Below are 18,533 nucleotides of genomic sequence, written 5' to 3' on the forward strand. Positions count from 1 at the left end.
TGTGTAAAACACATATTGTAATTAATATCGAACTATTCAGTTAAATATTCCAACACTGCTATTTTAGAATTGAGTACAGAGAGTACATACATTTTCCGAAAATACGATGACAAATATCACGTGGTCCCACGAGGTTCCTGAGAAATTAAACGGCAATGGTTTCCTGGTCGATGACTCGTCTGTATTGGTCATCTAAGCTTGAATATCTTTTGTTTTTCGATGTAGAAGTTTATCTTAGCAGACAGCACTGGATTCCAAGAACTCATGTAGTAGCTATGGGACAGAAGTAGTAAATTTTTTATTTATTCATCTTGTTTTTGACAGGGGATGACCTTTAATAATTTTTTACACTTTAATTTCTCCTTAAAACGATTGTCGAGTATTTTGGATGAATGGAAAGTCTAGGTATTCTGTTACAAACGAGTTTCAAGTCTCTAAGACATTTAGTGGAAGCATGGGATGGTCACTCCGATCTTAATACCACTCTTTTAATATCTTCTTTTCTGAGATGAGTGCCGAAGCTTTTATCAGATAATCTTCAAACTTTTATTTTGATTAATCATCAGATATTGACAGTGTTGAACTTAACTAGGATGACAGAATTTACGACCATAAAACAAGAGACCATAAATCTTGGTCCTGTTCTGTCCATCGCGATATCTTGTATGTGTTTTTGTATTCTTCTTCTGCACTTGGTATCTGACTGCCTTAATTTCTGTTATGGACGGTAAACGTCACCCTCTTCGACTATGTCCATTTCTTCGTGTTCCATGTTTTGTTTTAATAGTCTATGATTACTTCTCTTAAACTATTGAATTCTAGAGTATTGTCAAAGTCAGCATACAAGATCATGTTCACAATTTTTTCCAGAGCAAGTTCAAACTGAGTTAATCATGGAGTTGGTCTGATTTTATAGGGTGGAAATGTTTCTCGTCGCTGCCATGGTCTGGAGAGAAATCAAATCCCCCAAAGCATTGTCATGCATTATCTTCTTACTAAATTCAGTAGTTACCATTGCTTCCTAAATGTCCCATGGCTTCAGATATAGTCAAGTAAGATTTCAAGTAATTTTATGGGAAATTCAGTGAATTATGAAACTGTGAATATTAACAACATTGAAAGAACCGACCAATTGAATTTTTAAAATGGTATGAAGAGCAACAAGAAAATAAGGACGTAAACCAGAATCTTGAAATAAATTTCATTTTTTTTTTAAACTGAAGAGACAAATACCCGATTCCAGCAATAGAAGATGTTTTGACCTGAACATAGAAAGAATAGTTACTATAATTGATGCACAAAAAGAAAAGTAAATAAAGAAAAAATGGGTTTGGGCATGTTATAATCAGATGAGGAATCTTGCAAACTCACCACATGGAATGCCATGGGGACGGTGAGGACAGACAAAATTTCCATTTAGTATATCACCAGTGCTGGTAGAATCCCAGAGTACGCATGCATTTTTGGAAGGGTTCCAAGGCGGAAAGTATTCATGATGGTGTTCTATTTTGGGGAATTGATGAAGATGCTGTTATTGCTAGCAAAGAGAGAAAGCTTAGATAATTTTTTGAATGGTGTTGCAAAAAGAACATGAAATCGAACAAAAAAGATATGATGAAATGAGGCAGAGATAAGCCACGCCCACTGGACACGTGACATCTGCAGAAAGTTGGAAGCTGATTGTGCTTAGGTCGAGACACTCCGAGAAACGTCTACTCCAGCGGATACGCACCAGCTGTTAGGTACTATGTATATGAACTGTATGCAGAACTAGGGCTAAGGATGTCAGAAGTATAACACCCTCTGGAGCAGTTGAATAGGGTGGACACTGGTTTGTATTGGGATCAAATTCATGACAAATGCTTGCAAGAAATTGAAGAAAAATTGAATCAGCACAGTGCTGAATTAACTTGACCATGACAAAGACACTATTCTTCAGTGCGATGTTTACAACAAGAGAGCACCCAGTTCCTGTAATACCTCATGTGTACTCACAGGAGCTGAGGTAAATTATGCAGAAATCAACAGAGAAGCTACTAGTGATATAATTTGGAATGTAAAGGTTTGAGAACTACATCTACGAGAGACTAGTAGGCTTCGAAAGTGATGGCAAAGCACTTGAATTACCTGCAAGAAAACTGTAGCTAACGCGCTGCAAAGAATGCTCTTAAAGCTGAAGAAATGTGACTTCATTGTGGTCTACAAACAATATACACGTAGTTGATAATTTGAGTAGTGCATATTTGCCCCGCAGCTAGAAAGTTTTGGGATAGTGACATTTGTTTAAGATTGATGCTTGCTCATTCACGGAGAAAGCATTGGAGCATACGAACATGGTTTTGTACTTACCAGTTTCAAGGAATAACCGAGATTCACAGAGAAAAAAAAAACAGGTTTAAAGTTTTAAGACAGTTGACAAAGACCATTTAGAGAGGATGCTCGGTAGAGAAAAGACACCTAAACAAGAAATACAGTACTAATTTCCGTTCCGAGAGGAACTGACATTAATTACAAAATGGGTTAAGTTTCAAAAGTGACCATGTAGTAGTTCCAGATACATGGAAAGGTTGGATAATGGAAAAACTGCACTCCAGTCACATAATAATTATACAAGACTGTGTGATAAGCTATGTATTGCCCAACGTGATCCAAGAAATAGAAAACTGTATTGCCAACGTTGAAACATGCAATACATATTTTTCTCAGCAGCATTAGGAGCAACTCAAAAGTCACGATGTAAATGCTGCTTCGAGGCAAAGTCAGGCGTAGATCAGTGTGAACTTGACAACCAAGAATATTTAGTCCAAGTGGACTACTATTCCCATGTTTTTTGAAGTTAAATTAAAACAAACGTTATAATAAGACAGTAAAAGAAGTGTTGCCAAAAGTGAAAGCTGACATTGCCAGGTATGGAAAACATGAGGTATTACTATCTGACAAAATACCTCAGTTCTGAAGAAATGATTCGTGCAGAATTTGCTCTCTGAGTTCAAACACAAATCAGGTCGCTGTGATTCCTTGCACTCTTCATATGGATTTAATACGATTTTCTTATTTTAAAGAAAGAGAATAGGTTAAACTTGTGTTTGGAGTGGAGAGTTTAAACTTAATGTGTACATGTTCTGTCTTCTATGTTGAATTTGCCCCATTAAGACAATACAGTATGATTGATTGTAAGCTTTGACAAGACCTTGTAACAAGTCGATTTATTTAAAAGTATGTTGATATAAAAAAGATTTATACATATGTTGTTCAAATTTCTTTGAAAATATTCGACAACACTGGTTTTTGTTTTAGGATTTTCAGTGGTGAAAGAAAAGGAATATGTTGTTTCTTAACTTCTTTTTTGAAAGTATGGTTGAAGAAATTGGTGACTTGGTGTGTTTGCCTTCGCAGTTTGTTTCAAGACGATTTTTTAAAGCTAGCACTAACTCTGAACTTGTTTGAGAGGTCATAGGAACTTCCCAAGTTTTGAAAACACATCATCGACACAAACAATATTCGTAATCTAGATTGTACGAAGCTAAATGAGAGACATCTGCTCGGTTTCCAATTGACGACATATTCTGGCTGTTTTGGTTCGACTTCTTGATAAGTTACGTCAGTTGGATATGCGTAACATTTACGTCGATTGTTATTGTGACCACTGTCTTACATATTGCAGACGTAATCTTTTAATTTTGTTAGTTTTGGCTACAGGATGTAATTTTCGAAATCCTCTGTTGAGTCTGTAACCAGCTGCATGGGCATGATAATAGTATGTGTGTGATTTGGATTTTTTAATGTAACTTTAAAACATTTTCAGTCATATCGCTACGATGTCTGCATTGTGGCACTGCCTGCTTATAGTGGTGTCTAGCACTTAGGACATCATGCCGCAGACATGTAGCATGATGTCCCACCCAGTCACATTATCCTGACACCGGGCCGACCAGTCCTAACACTAACCTCTTAATGCTGAGCGCCAAAAGTACAAAGGTCTTTGGTATGACTCGGCCAGGGATCGAACCACGACCTCCCGCATTCGAGGCGGTCGCTCTAACCACTAAGCCACCGGTGCGGTGATGATAATAGCAAATGCTGATCAAAAGTGTATCGATGTTAACCAACTTGGATGGAAGTTGATACGGACCATGGCTTATTGGAGTAAGGCTTATTCGGACCGAAAGACAGGCTGATTTGGACAACATTACTGGCTGATTCTGATCATGTGAAATATTGGTAAGTTTTGTCTTAGATTTAAATGTAACATTTACGGATGTTACAAGTATGATCTTTTGCATTTATTCCCAGGTAAGTTGAGCAGTTTATTTTGCATTGCCAATTTAATAGTGAACTATTTCAAAGCAGCTCATTCGGCTTTGTAGGAAATTTGCATAGTTCGCAGTATTTCATTGAGACATAATACAATTACTAACACTAAAAAATAAATCACGAGAACTGATCTAAACAGATCATTATATATTAGTCTGAGTATGGTATGTTTTTTTTAGATTTATGTTGATTATACATTTATCCTATATATTGCACTATTTACTAACAGTGCTAAATAAACTTCTGTGCTAAAAATGAAACTGGGTTACTGTCAGATTCCTGATTTAATTGAATATAATATCAGACGTCCATATTCTGCTATCTTGCAGACCTCATATTAATTATAATAAAGAAAATGGTGGTGTTATCTCTTTAGAAAGATGAAATGTATTGTAATAATCATTGGTTAAATCATCGTAGGTATAAATTATTTGTTTTCTCGGAATTCATTTACTTTTATGCAACTGAATAACAATAACAAAAAATCGTGAAAAGCCTATGCAGTAAATGTTTGTTCGTCTGTGTGTGATAGTCTGGAGTGCTTTTGTTACATTTATACAGAATTAATCTTTATATTGAATATTCTGCTTTGTATATGTAGGAAATGAAACGTGCATGCTAAAAATTGAACGTGGGACTCTGTGGCGGTGCGATGGGGTTATTGCCCCCAAGACGCCAGTCGAAGGTTGCGCCTTCGAGAGATTTAATTTGATTTTGCGACTAAAAGTTTCATAATGCTTCACCTTCTCCTTAGTGTACGTACCGCGTTCAATTTTTCATAAAATGTTTTGGGTGTGATGTGGAGTAGGAATGAATATTTGCAACTGACATAAGAACAATACCTTCGGACGCCTCTAACCCTCATGATTATGTATTCCGCTAATCTTGTGGGTTTCGCAATCATTCTGATAAAGATACCGTAATGAAATTGGTGGTGTTATCAATATTGAAAGATGAAATGTTCTACTAATGTTGTGTACTGAACCTTGGGTTATTTGTTTCTCTCCAAAATTCATAATGTAGACTTTAATTTTATTCAAAAATTACTAACATTGAATTGATTAGTACCACTGATGAATAAACAGTTTCAAAAACGTTTTCAAAGAATAACTTTATGAGGTTTTTCTAAATTAAGCATTGAAAGGGTTGGGGTTTTTTTTGGAGGGGTGGTTGGGTCAGTGGGTTAACAAATCTAAATGCGATAGATCATACCAATTTTGTTCTGATTTGCGTGAAAGTAAGAACTAAAGTGAAAGATGAAAATAAACATCTTACATTCTCTTACTATATTAACGAAAAGAGTAATCCAAGCTGGGTCAATGTCGAGAACATGACCTTCAGTTTCTGTTCTGCTATAGAGTCTTACATTTTCAAAGCAAAATTTGTGATAAACGTTAGGACTTTCACCTAAAATTCTTACCGAAACCTGATAAACTAAGGCAACCTACTTTATATACTCACTTATAAGTCGAGTCCAACTGCCAGCTGCACAGACCCAGATCTTCAGTAGAATAATGTGCTGGCAGATCTGGATCTGTGCAGATTGTTAGGACTAATCAGTAGAACAAACAACAAGGACCCTGATGTGCCAGCATATTATAATTCAGCAGAACAGAGTATTTGTTTGAATTAGAATCAGCTTAGAAATTACTATGTATGGTATTTCTCGTATTATAAATAGCATACATGGGGTAAAATTTTAATACACAAGGGTTTGAATAGCAATCTAACACACGAACGTTCAAATCAAAAGTAAATATTTAACACATTATGGTTCAAATAAAAATTGAACACACTAGAATTTAAATCAAAATGTAACACACTAGGGTTTAAGTAAATATTTAGCACACTAGGGTTCAAATGAAAATTGAATACAAGGTTCAAATCAAAATTTAACACACAAGAGTTAGAATCAAAATAATCACACTAGGTTCCAATTGTAATTTGACACTAGTGTTAAATTCAGTGAGAATTCTAGGTTCAGATTAAAATGAACACACTAGGGTTCAAAATAAAAACAACACACTAGTGTTCAACTCAAAACTGAACACACGAGGGCCCAGATCAGAACTTCATTCACACGGGTTCAAATTACAATTTGATCAACATGGGTTCAAGTCAAAATTTAACACACTGGGGTTCAAATCTAAATTGAACACACTAAGGTTCAAATAAAAACTGAACACACTAGTATTCCAATAAAATTGTACACTAGGTTTCAGTTCAAATTTAACACACATTAATACACTAGGTTCAAATTACAATATAACACTAGGTTCAGACCGAATTTAGCACACTAGGGTTCAGATATAAAGTTAACACACAATACAAATTGAATACACAGGGTTCAAATCAAATTTTAAGACAAAAGGGTTCAAATCAAAGTTGAACACACTAGAGTTCAAATCAAAATTGAACACACTAGAGTTCAAATCAAAATTGAACACTTGCATTGAAATCAAAATTGAACACACTAGGATTCAAACCATATTTAATAAAATAGGGATCAAATCAAAATTGTACACTATGGTTCAAGCCAAATGTAACACACTGATTGAACTCACATGAATACTCTAGGGTTCAAATCAAACTTTATCACACTGGAGTTAAAATCAAAAGTTAATGCTATGGATCAAATCAAAACTAAACACTGGGGTTCAAATCAAAATTGAACACACAAGGGTTAAAATCAAAATTAAAATCACTAGGGTTCAAGTCAAAATTGAACACACTAATATAATACACTATTTGATTTAACACCCTTTGACACAATAGGATCACAATTTAACACTAAGTTCAAATCAAAATTGAACACAGAGTGGTTCAAATCAAAATTGAACACAGAGTGGTTCAAATCAAAATTAAACAAATGGGTTCAAATCTAAACCTAACACTAGGGTTCAAATCAAAATTGAACACACTAGGGATCAAATCACAATCTGACGCTAGGGTTCAAATCAAAATTGAACACACAAGGGTTCAAATCAAAATTGAACACACAAGGGTTCAAATCAAAATTAAACACACAAGGGTTCAAATCAAAATTGAACACAAGGATTTAAATCAAAATTGAACACACAAGGGCTCAAATCACAATCTAACACTAGGGTTCAAATCAAAATTGAACACACAAGGGTTTAAATCAAAATTGAACACTAGGGCTCAAATCACAATCTAACACTAGGGTTCAAATCAAAATTGAACACAAGGGTTTAAATCAAAATTGAACATACAATGGCTCAAATCAAAATTGAACACACAAGGGTTCAAATCAAAATTAAACACACAAGGGTTCAAATCAAAATTGAACACAAGGGTTTAAATAAAAATTGAACACACAAGGGCTCAAATCAAAATTGAACACACAAGGGTTCAAATCAAAATTAAACACACAAGGGTTCAAATCAAAATTGAACACACAAGGGTTCAAGTAAAAATTGAACATAAGGGTTCAAATCATGCTTAGTATCTGCACTTTTGAAATTCACATTGTTCTTCTCTTTAATTATTTCAGATTTTTGCAGAACTCCTACATCTGAAAGATGTCTGACAAACAGTTGCCACAATCCACACAAGGACCCATTGATGACCTTGGTAGTTCACTACACAGTGGTTCATATCATGTGTCATCTCCCAACTATGCTGACCATACATCTCCGGCACCTGTTGGTTACCTTAGTAATGCACCACAGCATGGCTCATTCCAGGTGCCACATCATTATTATGGTTACCATCCACCTCCAGCACCTGTTGGCTATCTTAGTAATATGCAACATGGTGGATTATTCCAGACACAACCTCACAACTATGGTTACCATATACCTCCAGCACAAATGTACCCCATCCCTGGTAATAGTTATTATCCTGATTTAAGACCACCATTAAGTGTGAACTATGCAGTTCCACCATGGGCAAATCAACCACCTTCTCATCAATACCTGCATCCAGGAGGTGCTTGGGCAGTGTCAAATTTTGTAACTCGCAATGATGAATTAACATCCCAGAATTCAGGTCGTCAGACAGATTCACCCAGGACTCAATCTACAACCTTATCTGATCCAGAGGAAACCAACATGGAGCAAGTACCAGCCAAGCAGGATGTCACTGAAGGTGTGTATGACTCATTCCAAGGTATTTGTCTTGCCAATGAATGACAAGACAAATATATCACTTTATATTAGTGACAATGGTGTCATCATTGAAGTTAATTTATATGATCCAAACTTATTTGTATGATCCAAGCTTATTTATATTTATATGATCAAAAAAAATTATATTTATATGATCCAAATATATTTATATGATCCAAGCTTATTTTTATGATCCAAGCATATTTATATGATCCAAACATATTTATATGATCCAAGCTTATTTATATTTATATGATCGAAAAAAATTATATTTATATGATCCAAATTTATTTATATGATCTAAACTTATTTATATTTGTATTATCCAAGCATACTTATATGATCCAAACTTATTTATATTTATATGATCCAAACTTATTTATATGATCCAAGCTTATTTTTATGATCCAAGCATATTTATATGATCCAAACATATTTATATGATCCAAGCTTATTTATATTTATATGATCGAAAAAAATTATATTTATATGATCCAAATTTATTTATATGATCTAAACTTATTTATATTTGTATTATCCAAGCATACTTATATGATCCAAACTTATTTATATTTATATGATCCAAACTTATTTATATGATCCAAGCTTATTTTTATGATCCAAGCATATTTATATGATCCAAGCTTATTTATATGATCCAAACTTATTTTTATGATCCAAGCATATTTATATGATCCAAGCTTATTTATATGATCCAAACTTATTGATATGATCCAAACTTATACATTTCCTATGGTACTGACAGAGATATATTCCCTGATTCGGGAAACATTTAATAGAATTTCAATGTTTTTAAATATGATATACAGTAATTGCCATTGAATTGCAAAAGTCATAGGACATTGTATATAATGATCATTGAAATTAGTTACATGTATCCAAGTGTATCCAACTTAAATACTCTAAAGTGATCCTTTACATGCCATTTATATTAACTGTCAATCAGGAATATTCATTTATTATTTTCAACATTTTGTTTTTTTGTCTTTTTATTGCTTATTGATCATGAACCAATTTTCATACACAAATGTAAACTTTTTTGTAGTGCTGTATAGCTCCACATTGCCCTTAAAAATCAATCAATCAATCAATCAATCAATTCTTTTCTTCATCTTAATAGTTTAAATTATTACTTTGAAGTATAAAATGGTACATACTTTAATGCCCCAATTCTTTTGACTTCTCATATATGGTACATACAACAGAACCTAGATCATCAAAACTTGTCAAGGAGAAAGAACATTTTGCATCTCTGTCAAAGGGCATTATGTTAGTAGAGATTAAATTTGTATAAATTAAAACCATCTTAGTGACATAGACTAGATTAAAAGTTTACAATAGTTTGGATGATCAAGGGTCAGATACTATTAAAGATGCACTGTATGTTCAGACCTGATCTCAAAGTGAGAAGAAAACTACATAGGTTCGTAAAAATGTAATAATTGTTGTCCGTGTCTTCTTCAAGTACATACTATCTTTACAGTCTCAACAATTTATCAGTGATGTCCCTGTTCATGAACTTGACCTTACCATATACTTTTAACACATCCTTGAATGTAAATTATGGAAAATAAAAAAGACTTGTCCATAAAACTAAACCATCATGCTCCTTAAATTGTAAGAATACAATGCTGAGATTTGTGTTTATTTTCCACATATCATTGCCACAATGATTTCTCTGCTAACAACAAAGGAATTTTGTTGTACTCAGACACTTGTTGATATGATAATTAACTGAATAGAACTGGATTTAATTTACAAGTTGTTTTCCCTTCACTGTCATGTGTAGATTGTACTTGATTAGATCCACTAATTATTCAATGCATAATAAATAAATTTATCATACTTAATCCTCTGGCACGGACTCATAAAAGGTATATTCACTCAAGAAATATTTTCTAAAGGCCAGTGTGAAATTTCTTCCAAATGCAGATATGCATACATTGGCATTTATATATGTATATATTGGTATTAGGTGGAAAGTTTGAACTGAATTCTAGATATTAAAATGCATTTTATGAGTAAGTGGAATGGGATTAAGGATGAAAAATTTACTTAAAATGCATTAGATATTCAGATTTACTTAACTAAGTACACTGTACAATGAGTAGTTAGGGAAGGAACACCTACAATTTAATTCAATTCAAATGACTATCCTGTATCAACATGCCCTGATTTATGATATGTAGAGAGTGAGACATGAATCTAGTCTTATTATGCCATAACAAGTCATTTTTGAGGCAATACATTTGGAAATAAATTTAAATATGCATGGCAATGAAGCATAGTGGCACAACCAAAGTAAATAAACACTGTATCAGAAATAGTATGTTAAAACTTGCACATAAAAATTAATATAGGTGTACAATTGTTATATTGCAGAAATTATTACTTGATACATATCTGTATTTTCAGATGTTATCCTGTCAAGAGAGATTGAAGTGAGGGGGATACCTGATAATGCCACAGAAGAAATGATGTTGAACTTTTTTGAAAATGAGAGAAAAGGAGGAGGTCCTGTGGCTGATATTAAGTACAGTAAACCAAACCACACTGCTATTGTGATATTTGAATCACCAGAAAGTAAGTTTTTGTCGGTTTGTCAGAAAACCAGTCAAATTGTTTGGTTTTAGTCCACCTTTTCATAATAAAACCCTATGTCTGGCATTCATCTTTCTTAGTCTATCTTAGAGCACCTGTTCATAATGTGACCCTATGTCTGGAATGCATCTTTCTTTGTCCATCTTAGAGTACTTGTTCATAATATGACCCTATGTCTGGCATGCATCTTTGTCTATCTTAGAGCATCTGTTCATAATATGAACATGTGTCTGGCATGCATCTTTCTCTGTCCATCTTAGAGCACCTGTTCATAATATGACCCTATGTCTGGCATTCATCTTTCTTTGTCTATCTTAGAGCACCTGTTCATAATATGACCCTGTGTTTGGCATGCATCTTTCTTTGTTCATCTTAATTAGAGCACCTCTTTGTAACTTTGTAATATGACCCTATGTCTGGCATGGATCTTTCTTTGTCTATCTTAGAGCACCTATTCATACTATGACCCTATGTCTGGAATGCATCTTTCTTTGTCCATCTTAGAGTACTTGTTCATAATATGACACTATGTCTGGCATGCATCTTTGTCTATCTTAGAGCATCTGTTCATAATATGAACATGTGTCTGGCATGCATCTTTCTCTGTCCATCTTAGAGCACCTGTTCATAATATGACCCTATGTCTGGCATTCATCTTTGTCTATCTCAGAGCACATGTTCATAATATGACCCTGTGTTTGGCATGCATCTTTCTTTGTCCATCTTAGAGTACTTGTTCACAATATAACCCTATGTCTGGCATGCATCTTTGTCTATCTTAGAGCATCTGTTCATAATATGAACATGTGTCTGGCATGCATCTTTCTCTGTCCATCTTAGAGCACCTGTTCATAATATGACCCTATGTCTGGCATTCATCTTTGTCTATCTTAGAGCATATGTTCATAATATGACCCTGTGTTTGGCATGCATCTTTCCTTGTTCATCTTAATTAGAGCACCTGTTCATAATATGACCCTATGTCTGGCATGCATCTTTGTCCATCTTAGAGCACCTGTTCATAATATGACCCTATGTCTGGCATTCATCTTTCTTTGTCTATCTTAGAGCACCTATTCATAATATGACCCTATGTCTGGAATGCATCTTTCTTTGTCCATCTTAGAGTACTTGTTCATAATATGACCCTATGTCTGGCATGCATCTTTGTCCATCTTAGAGCACCTGTTCATAATATGACCCTATGTCTGGCATGCATCTTTTGTCCATCTTAGAGCACCTGTTCATAATATGACCCTATGTCTGAAATTCATCTTTTGTCCATCTTAGAGCACCTGTTCATAATATGACCCTATGTCTGGCATGCATCTTTTGTCCATCTTAGAGCACCTGTTCATAATATGACCCTATGTCTGGCATGCATCTTTTGTCCATCTTAGAGCACCTGTTCATAATATGACCCTATGTCTGGCATGCATCTTTGTCCATCTTAGAGCACCTGTTCATAATATGACCCTATGTCTGGCATGCATCTTTTGTCCATCTTAGAGCACCTGTTCATAATATGACCCTATGTCTGGCATGCATCTTTGTCCATCTTAGAGCACCTGTTCATAATATGACCCTATGTCTGGCATGCATCTTTTGTCCATCTTAGAGCACCTGTTCATAATATGACCCTATGTCTGGCATGCATCTTTTGTCCATCTTAGAGCACCTGTTCATAATATGACCCTATGTCTGGCATGCATCTTTTGTCCATCTTAGAGCACCTGTTCATAATATGACCCTATGTCTGGCATGCATCTTTGTCCATCTTAGAGCACCTGTTCATACTATGACCCTATGTCTGAAATTCATCTTTCTTTGTCCATCTTAGAGCACCTGTTTATAATATGACCCTATGTCTGGCATGCATCTTTTGTCCATCTTAGAGCACCTGTTCATAATATGACCCTATGTCTGGCATGCATCTTTTGTCCATCTTAGAGCACCTGTTCATAATATGACCCTATGTCTGGCATGCATCTTTGTCCATCTTAGAGCACCTGTTCATACTATGACCCTATGTCTGAAATTCATCTTTCTTTGTCCATCTTAGAGCACCTGTTTATAATATGACCCTATGTCTGGCATGCATCTTTTGTCCATCTTAGAGCACCTGTTCATAATATGACCCTATGTCTGGCATGCATCTTTGTCCATCTTAGAGCACCTGTTCATACTATGACCCTATGTCTGAAATTCATCTTTCTTTGTCCATCTTAGAGCACCTGTTTATAATATGACCCTATGTCTGGCATGCATCTTTTGTCCATCTTAGAGCACCTGTTCATAATATGACCCTATGTCTGGCATGCATCTTTGTCCATCTTAGAGCACCTGTTCATACTATGACCCTATGTCTGAAATTCATCTTTCTTTGTCCATCTTAGAGCACCTGTTTATAATATGACCCTTCTAAAAATTGAAACACATTTGATTGTCAAAATTTGTCATTTGAACATATACAAGTGATGCAAATCTGCAATCACAAATGTTCACTGAAAATGGTATTAAAGAAAAAGAAACTGCACATTGTTTTATAATACTGATTCTTGAAATATGGCAGGGTTCTAGAAAATTGCTCTTCAAAATTTGTACAACTATTGCTTACCCTCCATTTTAATAATGATATCAATAACATATCAATCATTGCAGCCATTACCTATGCATAAAAGAACTTTAGCATGATATATTAAAACTTCATCACCATTTAAATATTTGAAAGTTAGGTATACTAATCAGCCATTAAGTTGGGAAATAATACTAAGAATAAACAACATTTAAATGGTATCCTCAACATAACTTTTCCAATTTGTCAGTAAACATCCTGGCCTCAAGACCTTTCAAGTTTGTACCAATGATTTGGTCCCTCATCAACTGGATGCTATAGCTATCAATAGGAAAATACTTTAAAAAGAGGTCACAAAAATTTCCAAATTAATTTTTAAGAAATTGGATGATTATCATCTTCATCATGGTCATTTGTCAATTTTCTGATCTAGATTACCTGTCCAATACATATAATATTTCATGATCTAGATTACCTGTCCAATATGTATCATATTTAGTGATTTAGATTACCTGACCAAGACATATCATATTTGATGATTTAGATTACCTGTCCAATACATATTATATTTGACAATCTAGATTACCTGTCCAATATGTGTCATATTTGGTGATCTAGATTACCTGTCCAATACATGTCATATTTAACAATCTAGATTACCTGTCCAATATGTGTCATATTTGACAGTCTAGATTATCTGTCTAATATGTATCATATTTGGTGATCTAGAATACCTGTCCAATACATATCATATTTGACAATCTAGATTACCTGTCCAATATGTGTCATATTTGACAATCTAGATTATCTGTCCAATATGTATCATATTTGGTGATCTAGATTACCTGTCCAATACATATCATATTTGACAATCTAGATTACCTGTCCAATATGTGTCATATTTGACAATCTAGATTATCTGTCCAATATGTATCATATTTGGTGATCTAGATTACTGTCCAAGACATATCATATTTGGCTTTTAAAACAACATCATCAATAGACAAGCAAAATGTCATATCATAAATGTGTCAAGTTCAAAACACATGTATCAAAATTAGGTTTTTAATCCTACATGTAAAAATATTATTGGTACATCATTGCCAATTTATATTTCAGTGATATCAGAATTTTAATATAATTTATACATTGTACACATTAAATCTACATTGTACTGGTCATCAAATCTTTCTATATTTGTTTATTCCATTCATCTTTCAGGTTTTATTACATTGGCCTGAAACCAGATTCTTTACATAGAAGATAAAATTGACATTTTATATTATGAAGTAGTTATGATTGCACTGCCTTTATTCAGGAGGAATTAAAGTTAGCATAACCCATGAACTCTCTAGTACTCAAGAAACAAGACTTCATACTTTGTTCACATACTGTTGCATCTGATAGTTCATAAAGTTTCTTATTGCCCCTATTAGTCAGCTGCGGAAGTTTGCTAGTTTGGTTTTTAAGGCTCCAGGTGCTCCCAGATTCTTTGTAGTCCCCTAGAAGGGTTCCTCATGTACAATGTTCTTTTGAAGCTTCAGGGTCTAACCACATTACTGATAAGTCTATGACATGTGTAGTCTGACCTGCCAATCATAATGCTGAGAAAATGGGCCTCCCAAACTGCATAAAAGTCTTATCAATCGTTATAGTTAGAAAAACATGAAAGGGAAAAGTCTTTCTTCAAATGAAAATTAGTCAGCTCCATAGTGATCGACTCAGGGCCGGATTAAGGCCTCTGGGGGCCCAGGGCACAGCCAACATAGGGCCTATAGCTATCCTGTCTTGTCCATAGATATGGTGTAACAGTACTGTTAACAACACTGCCTGTGAAATCAGATGATAATATACAGGGCCCCTTCAGCCTCAGGGACCCTGGGAACATTGCCTACTTTGCTCTATGGATAATTCAGCCCTCTGGATAGCCTTTCCATTATCAGGGTGGTGGGCAGGTACGTCAGCAAATTTTAACACAGGTTGATGTGTCTGTAGAAAATTGTTCTTATGTTTATTAAGTATCTGAATCTCCCATTATGAAACAGTTACATCAAATAAAAACCTGTTATGACCTTCATTTTAAATAACAATGAAGCAATATATATATATATATATATATATATATATATATATATATATATATATATATATATAAATCAAGAGTAAAACAAATGTCATTCTTTGTACAGGTGCAAATACAATTCTGAAGAGACAATCTTGTATTCTTCTTGGGAAAACTTTAAATATATATGCTAAAACAACATCTGGTGTTATGGACTGCATGACCCCTGTAAAAGCAACTAGTGAGGGAGGCAACTCAGAAAGGAAAGCTGGCCTATCCTCAGTCTGTGTCAGAGGCTTCAAGAAGACAACTGCTGAGGAGACATTTACTTATTACTTTGAAAACAAGAGGCGCTCAGGGGGTGGGATAATTTCCTCATTTGAAATAAACAGAGAAGAAGGTTACATTTGCATAACTTTTGATGACAGTTCAGGTAAATATGTGATTTTATGAATGACTTTTACAGAACTTAAGTTACAGCATGCAGTGTTTCTCCTGTTTTCATCTGAACCAAATGTAAATGAAGGATAATTGTAGAGATTACTGTAAAACCCTTAACACATTTACACAGCCATATTGACAAGTGAGCTATTGGCTCGATCATTCATCATGTGTCATGTAATATTATTCTGTCCTGTTGTCAACTTCTCAAAACTAGCTGAACAAATTTGAATGAAAATTTCTAGCACCAAAATCCTAATTCACTTTTGTACATTAAGTAATGCCATAATTCTCCTCTCAATACTGTCTTGAAGACTACAAAAAGAAATAAACTTAAAACATTTTATCATTAACAAACCACTTGCCTAATGGAAGACAAACTTGTGCTGGAGCATACCGTTAATCAGATCATTCAATTTTTGCATAAAAAATAATTTGTACTGTAAAATGTAATAATTATGCACTGTAAAATGTAATAATTATGCACTGTAAAATATAATAATTGTGTACTGTAAAATATAATAATTATGTACTGTAAAATGTAATAATTATGCACTGTAAAATATAACAATTATGTACTGTAAAATGTAATAATTATGTACTGTAAAATATAATAATTATGCACTGTAAAATATAATAATTATGTACTGTAAAATGTAATAATTATGCACTGTAAAATATAATAATTATGTACTGTAAAATATAATAATTATGTACTGTAAAATATAATATATATGTACTGCAAAATGTAATAATTATGCACTGTAAAATATAATAATCATGCACTGTAAAATATAATAATTATGCACTGTAAAATATAATAATTATGTACTGTAAAATATAATAATCATGCACTGTAAAATATAGTAATTATGTACTGTAAAATGTAATAATTATGTACTGCAAAATTTGAAAATTATGTACTGTAAAATGTGATAATTATGTACTGTAAAATATAATAATTATGTACTGTAAAATGTAACAATTATGCACTGTAAAATATAATAATTATGCACTGTAAAATATAATAATTATGTACTGTAAAATATAATAATTATGTGCTGTAAAATATAATAATTATGCACTGTAAAATATAATAATTATCTGCTGTAAAATATAATAATTATGTGCTGTAAAATATAACAATTATGTACTGTAAAATATAATAATTATGTCCTGTAAAATATAATAATCATGTGCTGTAAAATATAATTACTATGCACTGTAAAATATAATAATTATGTACTGTAAAATATAATAATTATGTGCTGTAAAATATAATAATTATGCACTGTAAAATATAATAATTATGTGCTGTAAAGTATAATAATTATGCACTGTAAAATGTAATAAATATGTGCTGTAAAATATAATAACTATGCACTGTAAAATGTAATAATTATGTGCTGTTAAATATAATAACAATACACTGTAAAATATAATAATTATGTACTGTAAAATATAATAATTATGTACTGTAAAATATAATATATATGTACTGCAAAATGTAATAATTATGCACTGTAAAATATAATAATCATGCACTGTAAAATATAATAATTATGCACTGTAAAATATAATAATTATGTACTGTAAAATATAATAATCATGCACTGTAAAATATAATAATTATGTACTGTAAAATGTAATAATTATGTACTGCAAAATTTAACAAATTATGTACTGTAAAATGTGATAATTATGTACTGTAAAATATCATAATTATGTGCTGTAAAATGTAATAATTATGCACTGTAAAATATAATAATTATGTACTGTAAAATGTAATAATTATGCACTGTAAAATATAATAATTATGCACTGTAAAATATAATAATTATGTACTGTAAAATATAATAATTATGTACTGTAAAATATAATAATTATGTGCTGTAAAATATAATAATTATGCACTGTAAAATATAATAATTATCTGCTGTAAAATATAATAATTATGTGCTGTAAAATATAACAATTATGTACTGTAAAATATAATAATTATGTCCTGTAAAATATAATAATCATGTGCTGTAAAATATAATAACTATGCACTGTAAAATATAATAATTATGTACTGTAAAATATAATAATTATGTGCTGTAAAATATAATAATTATGCACTGTAAAATATAATAATTATGTGCTGTAAAGTATAATAATTATGCACTGTAAAATGTAATAATTATGTGCTGTTAAATATAATAACAATACACTGTAAAATATAATAATTATGTACTGTAAAATATAATAATTATGTGCTGCAAAATATAATAATTATACACTGTAAAATATAATAATTATGTGCTGTAAAATATAATAATTATGCACTGTAAAAAGTAATAATTATGTGCTGTAAAATACAATAATTATGCACTGTAAAATATAATAA

General features: G+C 32.6%; 1 pseudogene; it reads left to right on the top strand.

Moving 5' to 3' along the window:
• The first annotated feature begins 7,843 nt into the window (after positions 1 to 7,843).
• LOC149795459 (uncharacterized) overlaps positions 7,844 to 18,533 on the top strand; it is a 43,994-nt pseudogene continuing 33,304 nt past the window's right edge.

This window comes from Sinohyriopsis cumingii, chromosome 7, assembly GCF_028554795.1.
Source record: "Sinohyriopsis cumingii isolate HCF-2022 chromosome 7, ASM2855479v2, whole genome shotgun sequence".
Lineage (NCBI taxonomy): Eukaryota > Metazoa > Mollusca > Bivalvia > Unionida > Unionidae > Sinohyriopsis > Sinohyriopsis cumingii.